This window comes from Triturus cristatus, chromosome 6 (assembly GCF_964204655.1).
Source record: "Triturus cristatus chromosome 6, aTriCri1.1, whole genome shotgun sequence".
NCBI lineage: Eukaryota > Metazoa > Chordata > Amphibia > Caudata > Salamandridae > Triturus > Triturus cristatus.
This window is the reverse complement of record NC_140589.1, coordinates 1,904,019,537-1,904,033,285: the sequence shown is the minus strand read 5'-3', so window position 1 is coordinate 1,904,033,285 and position 13,749 is coordinate 1,904,019,537. Positions and strand designations below refer to the sequence as shown.

Here is a 13,749-nt window from a genome sequence, read left to right as displayed (position 1 = left end):
CAGCTTCGGCCTGTACCTAAAACCCTTGCTGTCAAAGATTGCTTTAGGTCACGGTTCATTCGCTCCACAACACTATTGCCCTCAGGCCGGTATGGAGACGAAAATTTGACTTGGACCCCCAAACTTCTCATGGCTTCTTTGTATACCCTAGAGGCAAACGCAGGGCCCTGGTCAGAATGAAGGGTACCACATGCAAAACTCCCTATAAAGACACGCAAATCCTTGATGACAGTCCGGGCATCAGCACTCCTTTGCGGCCACACCCATAGAAAACGTGTGCACGAATCGACCGCAACCAAGATGTACTTGTACGCAGTGTCAGAGGAAAAAGGACCACAGTGATCTAAATAAACACACGCAAGTGGTTGATTAGATATAAACAGCTGCGTTTGTGGTGGACGCGCGGCAGAAGAAGGCTTAATCTGCTGGCAAATGTCACAGAGAAGGACATAAGCCCGCGCTTGTTTGTACAAACCGTACCACCAGTAACGTTGCTGCAAAAGAGATACAGTAGCCGAAACTCCGGCATGCGCAGAAGCAACATCTTCGTGGGCAGCTGATATCAGAGATGGTCTGCAGTCCGCGTTGGGAATCAATCTGTCGCCAACGTCATTAATCCTCACTAAAGGGACGTTATCAGGACTTAAGTGATAATGGTAACGAGAAGGGAAACCTTTAGGAAAGCCTTTCCCTGTCTCTGTCGCAGCAATAGCTGCCAAGATGTCATCATCAATCTTAGTTTTGGATCTTGTAACTGCTGCTACTAAATATGTCGCCACTGCGGTTTTTGCTGCCTCGTCAGCCAGACCGTTACCGACAGCATGGACACCAACTTGTTGGTGACCAAGAGTGTGAATTACATTCACGAGGGGCAGACGTCCTTGAAATTCTGCCACTCTAACCCAAAGCGTTTTGTGCTTTACTGTGCTACCCTTGGAATCACGAAATTCATTTTGAATCCAAAAATGTAGATTTTCGTTGTAAGATTGAACACAATAGTATGAGTCACTCACTATAAGAGTAGTGACTCGAGGATCAGCAAACTCCAGTGCAAGCACCAGAGCCCTAAGCTCAGCTAACTGCGCGGTACAATCACCCTATGATTGCGTGTGCACGACATCAGATTGGAACTCTCCGTTCACGAAAGTACCCACGACAATTGCGCAGGCCGCTGAATATGCGTGCTTTGATCCAGTAGCGGGTTGCGCAGACCCATCAGTGTAGATGACACAATGGTACTCCTCGAGCGGGCGCAAAGACAGAGGAGCCGGATGAACGAATTCATACTCCAAGAACTCCTGTGTCTGTAATGCCGCGTCAAAGATGTATGTGACGTCAGGCGATGTCAAGGAGGTAGCCCATTGTATCCACCTTGGAAGCAAAGCTTTTGAATTTGGTACACTGGCTTTAGTGACTGCCTCAAGGGCAGGGTACGGTGTTACCACCAGCATGCGTTTTCCTTGCGATAGCGCTCGTTCTTTCAGGATCGCCTACTGAACCGCTGTCAGTACTTTTTCGACATAACAAACAATTGATGGACGGAATGCTGACAATGCAGACATTCTCCCCCAGTCAAGAGATCTGGGTTAAATCCATCGTTCTTTTGCCCACTACACCACCCCAGTTTAGACATGGCCATATGCAAATCAGTCTTGACCCTGTGCCTCATGGGAACAGTCCAGCCCGAACTGCCAAGCCATGTCTTCCCTGGACCGGAATCAAGCATCCTAGGACCGGTTTCTGGCTATCAGCCGTCATCAGCCAGGATAGCTTGACTCCAGTGGCGTAGTGAGCACGGGTCCCACTTCTGGGGTGGCGTAGTGGGCAAAAGAACGATGGATTTAACCCAGATCTCTTGACTGGGGGAGAATGTCTGCATTGTCAGCATTCCGTCCATCATTTGTTTGTTGTAACGCTTTTCGCCCTAAGTGGGATGGGTATTCCCAGACGTGGGACCCGTGCTCACTACGCCACTGGAGTCAAGCTATCCTGGCTGATGACGGCTGATAGCCAGAAACCGGTCCTAGGATGCTTGATTCCGGTCCAGGGAAGACATGGCTTGGCAGTTCGGGCTGGACTGTTCCCATGAGGCACAGGGTCAAGACTGATTTGCATATGGCCATGTCTGAACTGGGGTGGCGTAGTGGGCAAAAGAACAATGGATTTAACCCAGATCTCTTGACTGGGGGAGAATGTCTGCATTGTCAGCATTCCGTCCATCATTTGTTTGTTGTAGTACTTTTTCGACAGCGGAAAAACGCAGCTCAGCCGAAGTGTACAGATGAGATTTGTAAGCAATGGGGACTGTATCGCCCTCATTGAACGTTAAGTAGGTGAAACCCACTGCACCTGGCACGATTCTAATGACCAGGTTAGTGTGGTTATCACGAGTTTGTAAGAATTTTGAAGCAAGAAGATCAGACTGCAAAGTTTGCAATGCAGCAGAGTGCTCAGGCAGCCAGCAAGATTTGGTAAAAGTAGGTTGTACCAAGGCATAAAGCGACTTGATACGCTGGTCATAATCAGGAATGTAGGTACGACCTCAATTCAGAAAACCCAGCAAGGATTGTAATTTCTTCAGTGTCGTAGGAGTACTAAGGCGTGCGCATTTCTCAAGGAACTGCGGAACCAAGCCTCGGCCCTCATTATTGAGTTCGTACCCCAAGGACAACACTGTGAACTCGGCAATGTGGGACTTCGCAAAGTTAAATTTGTAACCGAAGTCTGCAAACATAGTTATTATGTTATCCACGCGAGCAAGGTGAGGAAGCAACTCGTCGTCCGTCAGGTAGATGTCATCTACGTACGAGTATGCCTCCGGGTCTGCCATCTCCAATAGAGAGACCACAAGAGCAGCAAAGACCCCTGGGCTGTTCTTATAGCCCATCGGGAGCCTTTTAAACTTCTTTTATTTGCCACCCGATGTAAACGCCGTCCACTCATAGCTATGAGGGGACAGATTATGGCTGTAAAAGCCATTGGAAATGTCAAGTGTGGTTTTAAACCGCTTTCTCACGAGACTATCGACGAGAGCCGAACTATGAGTATTCTGTACCGCGCATGTCCGGCAGTGCGAATTTAAGTGCCGGTAATCTAAAACTAGGCGGTACGACCCGTCAGGCTTCGTCACAGTGAATAAAGGATTATTCATGGGTGACACACATGTTTCAATTACTCCCTGATATTCCAATTGTTCAAGGATTGCCGCGACGTGAGACCTCGCCTCACGACGCATGGGATATTGGGGTTGTGGCTGGGGTTCGGACCGCAACGGAATCGTATGGTTGGGAGAAAATTTATCCCAGCCCGCCTGAGTACGATACAACGCAGGCGCGAGCACCTGCGCCCACTCCCCGGCTAACCTGTTAGAATGTTCCATCGGCACTGTGTGCCCAAAGGACGGTAGAATCACTGTCTCCCCTCTAGGAGCATCTAAAACGAAAGCTGGGGGCCAATCCGCATCTGCCAAAAGAATATCATAGGTAGAGGTCAAATTATCCCAAAAGACTACTTTTAAATTTGCGTTGTATGTCACCCTCAATTAAAAGGACAATTTCAAACATTCGTTCAGGGGGAGCTACGCGAGTATTAGCAGTTTCAACACTTACATATGTCTCAGTTACTGTCGCCTCCAGATACTGACGCAGCGCTTGTCGCACTACTGTAACTTCCGCCGCGCTGTCTAGCAGCGTTAACGCCCATGTCTGGTTCAGAAGCTGTGTCCGTACCATCTGAGGCATATCTTGCAGTTAGTGCAGCAACTTTTTTCTTCTGAAACGGGGGTCTCTGTCGTGCAGATTCGTCCTGCTTCCCTTTACCGTCGCTCTGACGAGGCTGCTCACGGCCTTGAGCACCCTTTCCTTTCCCACGATCTCCGCCACCGGATTGAAAAGCCGATGTTTCCTGTGAAGAACGAGGAGAGCGTTGTTCAGGAACCTGAAATCGATCAGGTGACTTAATATTAGAACGATTGCGCAAATCATAAGTGCGTTCAGTTTTTGCCTGTACCGGCGACGCTGAACGAGACCTCCGTTTCTCCTGCTGCTTCCCCTGTTTCTTTGATCGCCAACTTTGTTTCGGAAAGCTGGGCTTTTCGTCTTTATTAGACTAACTCACTTTAGTCTGCTGTACTACCGTAGGAATGGTAACGGTGGGTTTAACACCCAAGGCGCTACGCCCCACCATTCTGTAGGCTTTCGCAATAATTTTAGCGAATTCCTTTGGCCTGTCGGCCGGATCCACAAGGTGTAACATATTGCCCACTTGGAACTGCATGGCATCTCCTTTGAGGTTGACCATAACCATGGAACAAACCACATCGAAGCTGTCGACAAGCCTCATTCCCAACTCAATTGCCGCTTCCGCACCATGATTGTCCTGGACTTTCTTGATGACGGAAGGTAGTACGGACATAGACGGAGTGCCATAGCACTTCGCATAGGTCGCAGCAAAGACCTTGCCCCAATTGTCACAATCGACACTATCGGAGACCAGGTCCTTCGGTAACGTAATAGTGAGTATCCTGTGTTTATCCACAGGAGAAGTATGCGGAAACACGGCTTCTAGTTGATCAAACTTCTCAGCAAGCCAGTAAGGGAATTCATCCTTATTCTGGGGGCGCTTGCCGACAACCGCATTAACCATTACTGGACTAATGACCACCGCGTGGTGGGCAGTCGTCTGGCTCGCAACTGCAGGTGCCCCCACCTGTACATTGCGAGACACGTACTGCACTAATGCCCTATGGACCGTAATCAGGGCAGTGTGCAGCACACGTAACTCCGCCACCGTCATGTAGCGGGGATGTGGCGTGTAACCGGCTAGCACCGGCCATGTGGCCCCTGCAATAGACAATGGGCCCATTCTCGCCGGTGCTACCACATGGGGAAGGGCGCCATTAAACCAAATGGTATGCTGCCAGGCAGTGAGAGGAATTTCAAGTGTCCGATACGGGGCATAGGCTGCAGGCATCGCTGTGGCAGTATATTCGTGGAACAAATTATCGTTCGCATCTATTGCATCGAACGTCACCCAAGAGTAAAACAACTCATAAGGGAACGCTGCATCAGCCCCTACCACAAAGATAACAGCCAACCCGTCATCCGGAACCCCATAAACTCGCAGATGTGCGGTCAGGGGAACCCGACTATGCGCGGCAACGTTGATCGCCATCAGGACACTTAGAAGAGTAACAACGATTTCTACAGTAGCACTGGGGTTCAGAAAAAGAAAACCTTTTTAATTATCAAGCTTGAAAGAACCTTTAGTCGAAACCTAGGTAGGTTAAGCCGTCACTCACGTTATCCAGAAACCAGAGTGAGGGCGTTGTGGACTAATAAAAGCACTACTAAGGCGTTTTCAGATCAATAGACCAAACGTTAGGTGCGCCATGTTGCGGGGATTCTGCTTATGTACAGAACTATGCGCAGGAAACCAGGACCTCAGAGAATTGTGGTGTACCAGAAACTCCCCTCAGAACCAAGAACCCCTATCCGACTAGCTTAGTGTCCCATTCGTTGTCCGAGATTTAGCTCGGCGGTCCCAATGTATAGACAACCCAGAACAAGCGACTTAGATTTTCTCAGGAGTGGTGGGAATCCGAAATACCTGTTTGTATCTATATATCAGTCCACAACAGAATAACAAAGACACAGTAAAGTTTAAAGAGTTTATTTTATAAACCTCGCGTCCTAAGATGCAGTATTTTGGCTAACACAAGCAGACAAATGGTTAAGATCAAAACCATCAGCATTTTTACAATTCCATAGAAAATGAAAGGAGCAATCATAATAATAATAATAATGACAGTGGAAGACACCCACCCTCCTTTCTCTAGTAACTAATAAGTTATTATTAGACTAATAGAAGGTCTCTTAGGCTTGCATGGGGGACCCCATACCTTATGGATCAGCTTAGTGGAATCACATCACAGGATCAGCTAGGCTCTCTCCTGCAACAGCTCTTCGTTTCGAATGTATCTAAAACATGCTGCTCTGTAATATTAAAGGACTCGTCTTTCAGGTATTGGCAGCTGCATGTATATTATGGCTTAGAAGTGGTACGATCAACCTGAACACAACAACCTGCACCGTCTAGTGACCCAGACTTGTTCCATACACGGTGTACAGACCAAGGTCACTGCTCACTGTTAAGGATGTTAAACAACAGACGGTTCTCATGTGAAGCAAAGTCGAATCAGCATTTCTCAAATGAATAACATGTAACAACAGTGTCGCGTGCAAAAGCAGCAGAAGCAGCAAGCTGGCTTTCTAACAGCTAATGAGGTTATGCTAACTTAACGTTGTAAATAGGGAGTGGCTAACCCACACTACATTAGTGAGGAGGTACAAGAAAGGGCCAGGACAATCATTTTTAGGTCTCGCAGACCTGCGTTGCAGCGCGCATGCAAGGCTTCTTGTAATCAAGCTGATTTCAGAAGTGGAGTGTAGGCTCCGCCCCTTCTTTTCATTGGCTGCCGTCATAGTTCATGCTAAACACTGGCTTTCGATTGTGAGGCTTTTTAGTCCCTCCTTGTTACCGCCCTGTCTCCTTTTGGCCCCACCCGCCCGGACTGGATCTTTCACATGTGGGTAAGCACTCTGTTTGTGTTGATTCCTCGCTTCACAGGCCACCATGTACCGCGCTGTAACACAGCGCTTTTAAAAAAAAAAATTTTTATTGTGTAATGCTCTTTATTATTTATTTACTTTCTTTTCACTTTGGCCATGTTAAGCTAAAGCGCGGGTGCCACGATTGTAGCAAAAGTAAACAAATAGGAAAAAAAATGCCAGGCCACTTGTTTTTTCTATTTGTTTACTCTTGTTTACAATGCCATAGGTTACAAACTCCCAATTGCGACACCTATAGCATTGTAAATGCTTGTTTCTTTTGCCTACGTCTCACCACAGGGCAACGTGCACCTAACCAATGTACAGTGGTAGGATTTGATTTTGCTAAAAACTTTCTACTACTCCTCCTCACCCCACACCCCACTTTGTCAAAGACTTCTGCTTTCCCCAAGCTTGACTTCCTACTCTGACTATCTACCTGCAGTAGTGCCCGCCCCAGTTTGCCTAGTACCTCTATGCCCCCCACATACATTAGCCCTCCTTACCCCTTTTCCCCATGTTATAGAAAACCACCCACCAGACCTCCAAACCAAAAATTATTTTTCCTAACTGGCCCTTCACTTTTCATCACAATGTTCTACCCATGGCCTGACAACTGCCTCCATTTCCCATTTCCCCTCCAAACCCCCTGGTTACCCCGCTGTCGTCTTCTCACAATCGCCAGCTCAAATTTTGCAGCCTTTTGGTGGCTTAACCCCGTGCCATTCTCTGGCATCCTACAGGAGGCTTTAAGCAGGCTGTAAAATATTCATAGGCCAGAAGCAGGCCGCCTATGTGATCTCCAGAGGTGATGTCATCCGACATCACTCTGAATACGGAGGCGTTAGCCTTAGCTCGGGGCTGCTTCTATTGGTTCAATAAAAGATTCCCAGGACGGCGGATCTTATTTTGCCACGCTCCTTGTAAAACGCCTGACTGTGTTCATGGTGGCAGCGGCGGGGCCCAGGGGCCACGGTCTGCCCAGATGCTTCAATTGCTGTTTCATGCGTGGCTATTGATACTTGCCAGTGCTTGTCTCTACTGGATGATTTTAATATTCAAACCTTCCGGGCTTACATGAGAGACGAGATAGGTTCTACTCCCAAACGTTTTTTTAATTTTTGGGGATGTGTGAGGTTTTTCCTCATGTGACGGAAGAAATAAAGTCCGTTTGTTCCATAGAATGATGTACCATTTTCTTTATTGAAAGTCAAGAGGTTAGGTTTGGACAATTGTCCTTGTCATTTGATGTATATTGGTCAGACTTTGCAACCAATTAAGGTGCGGGTCAGTTAACATCGCAGCAGAATAAGATGCAGAGTACTGAACTCACCCTTGGTAACACACATTCCGACAATGGGCCACACTGCTGATAAGATCAAATGGCAGGTGATCGACGTGGCCACCATACTGGAACGAGGTGGTAATATTACAGAGATTCTCCGAAGACTAGAATGCCGCTGGATAGACAGGTGGATTCTATTACCCATGAACTCAATACAGTTGAAGAATTGTGTGGTTTTGTGACCACTCTGAGCAATTAGCTACATTTACCAGATGGACAATTCCAAATCATCATGTACCTCCCCCTTCTCTCACGCTCCCTTTTTTGCCCTTTTTCTTCCCCTCTTCCCTGATATGGATCCAACAATGTGGCAGAAGATTTACGATCTGAAAAGTATGGCTCATACTTGGTGTTCACAACCTGCCTAAAAATAGCTGTACTCTGATATGCAATATGTAAATTATGACAACAGCAACATGATAAGCCTTCCCTGGTCACAGGCTGTGAACACAATATTGTAGCGGAAGATTCACCATCTGAGAAGCATAGCAAATACTAACTGTATACAACCTGCTTATAGACAAACATACCCAAGTATTTGAAATATGCAAAATTGTGATTAAGCAAGCACACTGGCTGTCATCATCTGAAAACTATAAGATGATGTTTTAAACATGTGTATGTTTTGTAATCTAGAACTAAACATAGTGTTTCTTTTGATTTTATAAGACATATTGGCCCCACGCCTCCCCCTACTATTCTACCACAGCTCCGTCTATCCAGACGAAACTCTTTTATACAAATATTGTCTTATGGGTCAAGACTTTTTACTATAAACTCTACTCATTTTTCTATGCTTCCTTAATTCTGGGTTCCATATAGAATTTATCCCATTCCCACACCGCAAGGGACAGTGACGCGCCACTCCACAGGGGCCGTTTGGCGCGGCTTCCTAATTAGTGAGAAGTGCGCGCGCTCTGGCAATCGACTCATTGCAGCATCTTTTGCGGGGGGGAAAGATGCATTGCGCCCTTCTCTCTCACGACCAGCTGACATCTGCGGCCGCCCCTGATATGGCATATCTGCTTAATCAGGCAAGCCTCTTTAGTTCAGATTTCTAAATGGCATCTACATGCCTCTCATTCCTGCTTGGGGGGTGGGGTATCTTGTATATCAGGGGGATTCGCCATGTTCTATATTCTTTGCACTCAGGCATCCAGCGAGACTGACGTCTACACGCCGGTCGCCTGGTTACATGGCGGGAGCGTTTTTAACATGGATGTAACAACGGGTTGGGAGCAATGCTCCGAGTTGTGATTGTGTTTTTTTTTTTTAGCTTAAAGGCACACACATAGAGGTTTGCGATCTCGGACCTCCATTCCCCCTTTGAATAATTGTCTCACCACCGATGGTTTTACCAGCCACATAGCGTCCACAAGTGGACAACGGGCAGGCTAATCATAATAAATACAATTAATGGGCCTATATGGATCCCTTGATCTGTACTCTTCAACGGCTGCGCTGCTCACGGATACTGTACACTTTTAGAGCCCTTTTCACCAGATACCTCTATACCTCATTAGTATGACTTCTTGCAGCGACGGTGTTTGTGTTTATTATTAAGCTGCTAACGACCCCCCCCCCACCCATGAGAGATGGTTGTGGTTGTTTCTGCTCACCTCCATCACACAGCTTATCAACCCCAATTGTGGTAGAGATGGTCACTCCCTATATCGCCTTTCACATAGGTCTGAATCAGGTGACTACTGCCCGTGCAGTGCTGACCCTTCGTATCTATGACCAAGGTGGGACTTTCCTGGTTGGGAGGTAACCAACCCCATACCACGATTGGAGGGACCTTGCGCAAATACCGAACATGACTGCTACTCCCCCCTCACCATGGGTGAGTACCTCCGATAATATATATCTGCATGCGTCATCCAATGTAATTCCTATACTCAGCTGTTGCTTTTCTCTCTCTTACTAACAGTGCCGGGCTGCGCCCCACTGTGAGTGTTCGTTTTTTCTTCTCTTTCTCACTCCAGTCTTGAGCCACTTCAATCTGCTGGTGTTTTCCACTGAGCACATTGGCAGTCCGATGGCACAACTCAGGTATTTTTCAAATAGGCGCTAACTGAGCTATTCACCCCCCCCCCCCCCCATACTGTTTTGGCAGTTCAAGTCATTTTCCCTTTTCACTTTATTCCAGGTGTTCCATATCATAAGGTCCTGATGAGACCCCCCTCATTGCTCGTGGGGTCGAAACGTCAACACACTCTACAAATGACCCACCTTCACAGACCCTTAGCATTGCTCTAGAGGACTGATTGATGATCTGAACATATTGTGCTTGTTTGTTGTACATAGAAACCTTCTTACCACTCAGTCACACCCCTTTCCCTTTATAAGGTTCTATTTCACTTGGGAAACCGTGCACTTATATGTAAATTTTTTGTGAAAAATATTATCACTCAGTAAAATTCTCTGTTTTGATAACTGCATCTGGTGCGTGACCCTGATTCTCCTTCTGACATTCACCGCCCGCACAAATATTTGCCATTGGGCGTCCTACCTATGAAGTATCCAGACACATAGGCCACAGGATCTGTTGTTCTGTTTTACAATACTGATACCCTGGATCCTTGTGAGAAGGGTAACCCTTGTTTCAGATACATTTGACCCATCTAAAGCATCAATTGCTTGTATTACAACTTCCAAAGTTAGCGGCTCACACATGAATAACCTCTAGCTGTCTGGATGCCATACCACTGCGATGTCTGCGAGATATGAAGATTTTTGCATCGGGGGTCATAGGAGGTACGAGAAGCCTAAAATTCCTGGTAATATCACCAGAATCTAGCCATAATGCGCTCCCCACCCGTGATAGTCTCCCTGTCCTTAGTTTGGAGCTCCACCACATAGTTAAGTGACCAATTGGGGTGCAGTATACGTGCCACGGTGCAACCTGATCTCTCTCCTTCTCCATATCGATGCACTTGATAGTGTTTGCCCATGTATGCGATTTCTCTCTCTGCTAAGTCCCAGTATTTGGCCAGGAGCTCCACCCATTTATGCAACTGGTGATCCCCGTCGGCTATTGCCTTAAGCTCCAGGTCCCGTATTTCCCCCTGAACTCGGCCGAGTTGCGTGCGGATATCCCTTAGGATACCCACATGCTTGGAAATACATAAGTCTCCCTCCCCCCGGACATATGCCCTGAAGGCCTCCCACAGGGTGGCCTGTGTGGACACCGTTCCAGCGTTAATCTCAAAGTATTCAAAAATTGAGCTTTGCAGTTCGCTATGGAACACCTGGTCCCAGAGCGCATCGCCATGGAATCACCAGCTGTATTCAAGGATGGAGCTTTGCAGTTCACTATGGAACACCTGGTCCCAGAGCGCATCGCCATGGAATCACCAGCTGTATTCAAGGATGGAGCTTTGCAGTTCGCTATGGAACACCTGGTCCCAGTGCGCATCGCGATGGAATCGCCAGCTGTATTCAAGGGTGGAGCTTTGCAGTTCGCTATGGAACACCTGGTCCCAGAGCGCATCGCCATGGAATCACCAAGGTATGCAAGGCAACAGACATGTGGGAGTTTCAAAAGGACAGGGTTGTGGTCTGAAAGTGTCTGTGGGAGCACGGTGATCTCAGACACCCACATGTGGGAAGTGGCCGACAGGAACCACTAATCTAACCGTAACCAAACAGAGCGGGGCGCCCAGTAAAATGTAAAGCTGGGAGTAGTGGGGTGATGGGTCCACCATATGTCATATAGTGCATACGTATCAAAGCTATGACTAAATACCTCCCCAGCCCGAGGTTTATCTGTTGGTTGTGTGCTAATGGAGTCAGTTTGCAGGTGGTGTGGCATATTAAGGTCCCGTCTATTATTAGATGGTTCACTTCGAAACCATCCAGTTGGGTATAGAGGTCTCTGAAAAAAATCTGGGTCATCAGTGTTCGGAGCATAAATGTTTACGAACAAAATGCTTTAGTCCCAGAGTGTTCCTGCAATAACAAATATCGGCCTCCTTGTTCTGAGTAGTGGGAATGACAGAGGAATGGTATTGTTCTGTGGATTAGAATACAGGTACCTCAGGAGTATGAGCTATAACATGAAAAATAGCGGTGTGTGCCCCAATCCTTGGCGAAGGTGTGCTCCGAGCTGGAGAAAATGTGTCTCCTGGAGAAAGGCACTTTTAATGGAGTGTCTATTAAGCTAGGACAGTACTTGCTTCCCTTTCGCTGGTTATTGATGCCACGTGTGTTCCATGAGATGACTGATAAGTCCATTGTTTTATCCATACTATGAAGCTGATTTATAGAGATGTATCTCAGGCCTTAAGCCCGAGCAGTATGTGGCGATGAGGGCATTGTGTATAAAAACATGATGTGCATCGTCAGTTAACCTTTCAACCCCAATGAAGTTACCCTCTAACAGTTTTCCCCCACAGCAGATTTAAGAACATCCAATGAATCCCATTTAACCGGTTAAAAAATAAAACATAACCCCTGAGTAATAAGAGTTGGTAAACACCATGAAGGCGTGGTGACAACACGGACATCGGCAGTACCAAAAAGAACAGTTATGTACACTAGTATAGTGTAGTCCCCGTTGTAGGGTACGTTAACTTTGGCTGGGTGCAATATCGTGAGCAACAGTGTCCGTCACACGTGTCCATATCTTCAACATTCCCAGTTTCTCAATATAGAGTCAGGCCGTTTCACGTAGCTTCATCTCGAGAGGTCGATGGAGGGCTCTCACATCTCCCGGGTTAGTCACAGCCACTGGTCGCGGGGTATCTAGCACGGATAGATTTACAGAAACACTCTGCAGCAGCTGGGGCATCAAGGATCTTAACACCCCCCTCGTGTTCAACCCTTTAAGCGAGCCGGTTAGAGCATGGAATAACGAACCCCTTGCTTGTGAAGTGCATATTTCACATTGTTGTATTTCCTCCTAGCTTCTTGTACAGTTGGGGTGAAATCTGGGAACATAGAGATGTTTGAGCCCTGCTACTGCAAGGGCCTCTTTTCCCGGGCCATCTGGAGTGCGATATCTCTGTGTCTATAATTAAGGAGGTGGGCTATAAGATATCTAGTAGGTGCTCCTTCAGGGGGTGCTGCCCCAAGGAGCGATGCACCCGCTCTACCACAAAGGTTGCAGAGAAGCTAGAGCGCTTGAAGAGGGTAGTTAGGAGTCGCTCCACAGAGTCCTCTGGTCAGATATTCTTTCATCTGGAGCGGCCCTACAAATCTTCATTTTCTGATTGCTACCTGTTTCAGGATCCTCTCCATTTTATCTAGGCGTTTCTGTAGCATTGTGATATCTTCCAGGCTGGAGATTCTTTCCTCTGTGCCATGGATATGGGCCCCCTATCTGTCCATCCGCTCACCCATCTTGTCCATGCGGCCTGCCAGTGTGTCAAACCATGCTTCAATGGCACCAAAGCCAGCCCTTAGTTCAGTCATTACTGCGGATATGTCACACGGGGGCCTCTGCAGTGTCACGGCTATGAGCCTCTACAGAATCCGACTGGCAACACAGGGTTCCGGCAGTGCCTGCCTGGTCAAAAGTGAGCCTTGTCTGTGTAGGGTCTGAGCAGCCAATTCTGGGGTCCCAACGAAGCAACGCCCTCACAGTACAGGCAATGGTACATTAGTGTCAGGTTTTTACTCTCCTCTCCTGCCCTACCTATGCAAAGAAAAGGATTGGGGGATCAGGCTGTGAGCCTAGCCCCCGACGTTCAAAGGAGTGCACCTCTGATGACCAGCTATCCTGTCCGGGGGTTCAACTGTCTTGTACCCCCAGTTGGGGCGGTGTTAATGGAGAGTGGTCAGTAGGTAGATGCA

At 47.5% G+C, this 13,749-nt stretch overlaps 1 protein-coding gene across 2 annotated transcripts in view; it reads left to right on the top strand.

Moving 5' to 3' along the window:
* LOC146822387 (uncharacterized) overlaps window positions 1-13,749 on the top strand; it is a 49,411-nt gene that overhangs the window by 11,666 nt on the left and 23,996 nt on the right. The window contains exon 1 of one of the 2 annotated variants that reach the window (XM_085613473.1): window positions 9,713-9,796. The exons of the other annotated variant lie outside the window; for it this stretch is intronic. The gene's annotated coding sequence lies outside the window, so the exon portion shown is untranslated. Of the gene's footprint in view, window positions 1-9,712; window positions 9,797-13,749 lie in introns of those variants that run through there. 2 annotated transcript variants of the gene reach the window in all.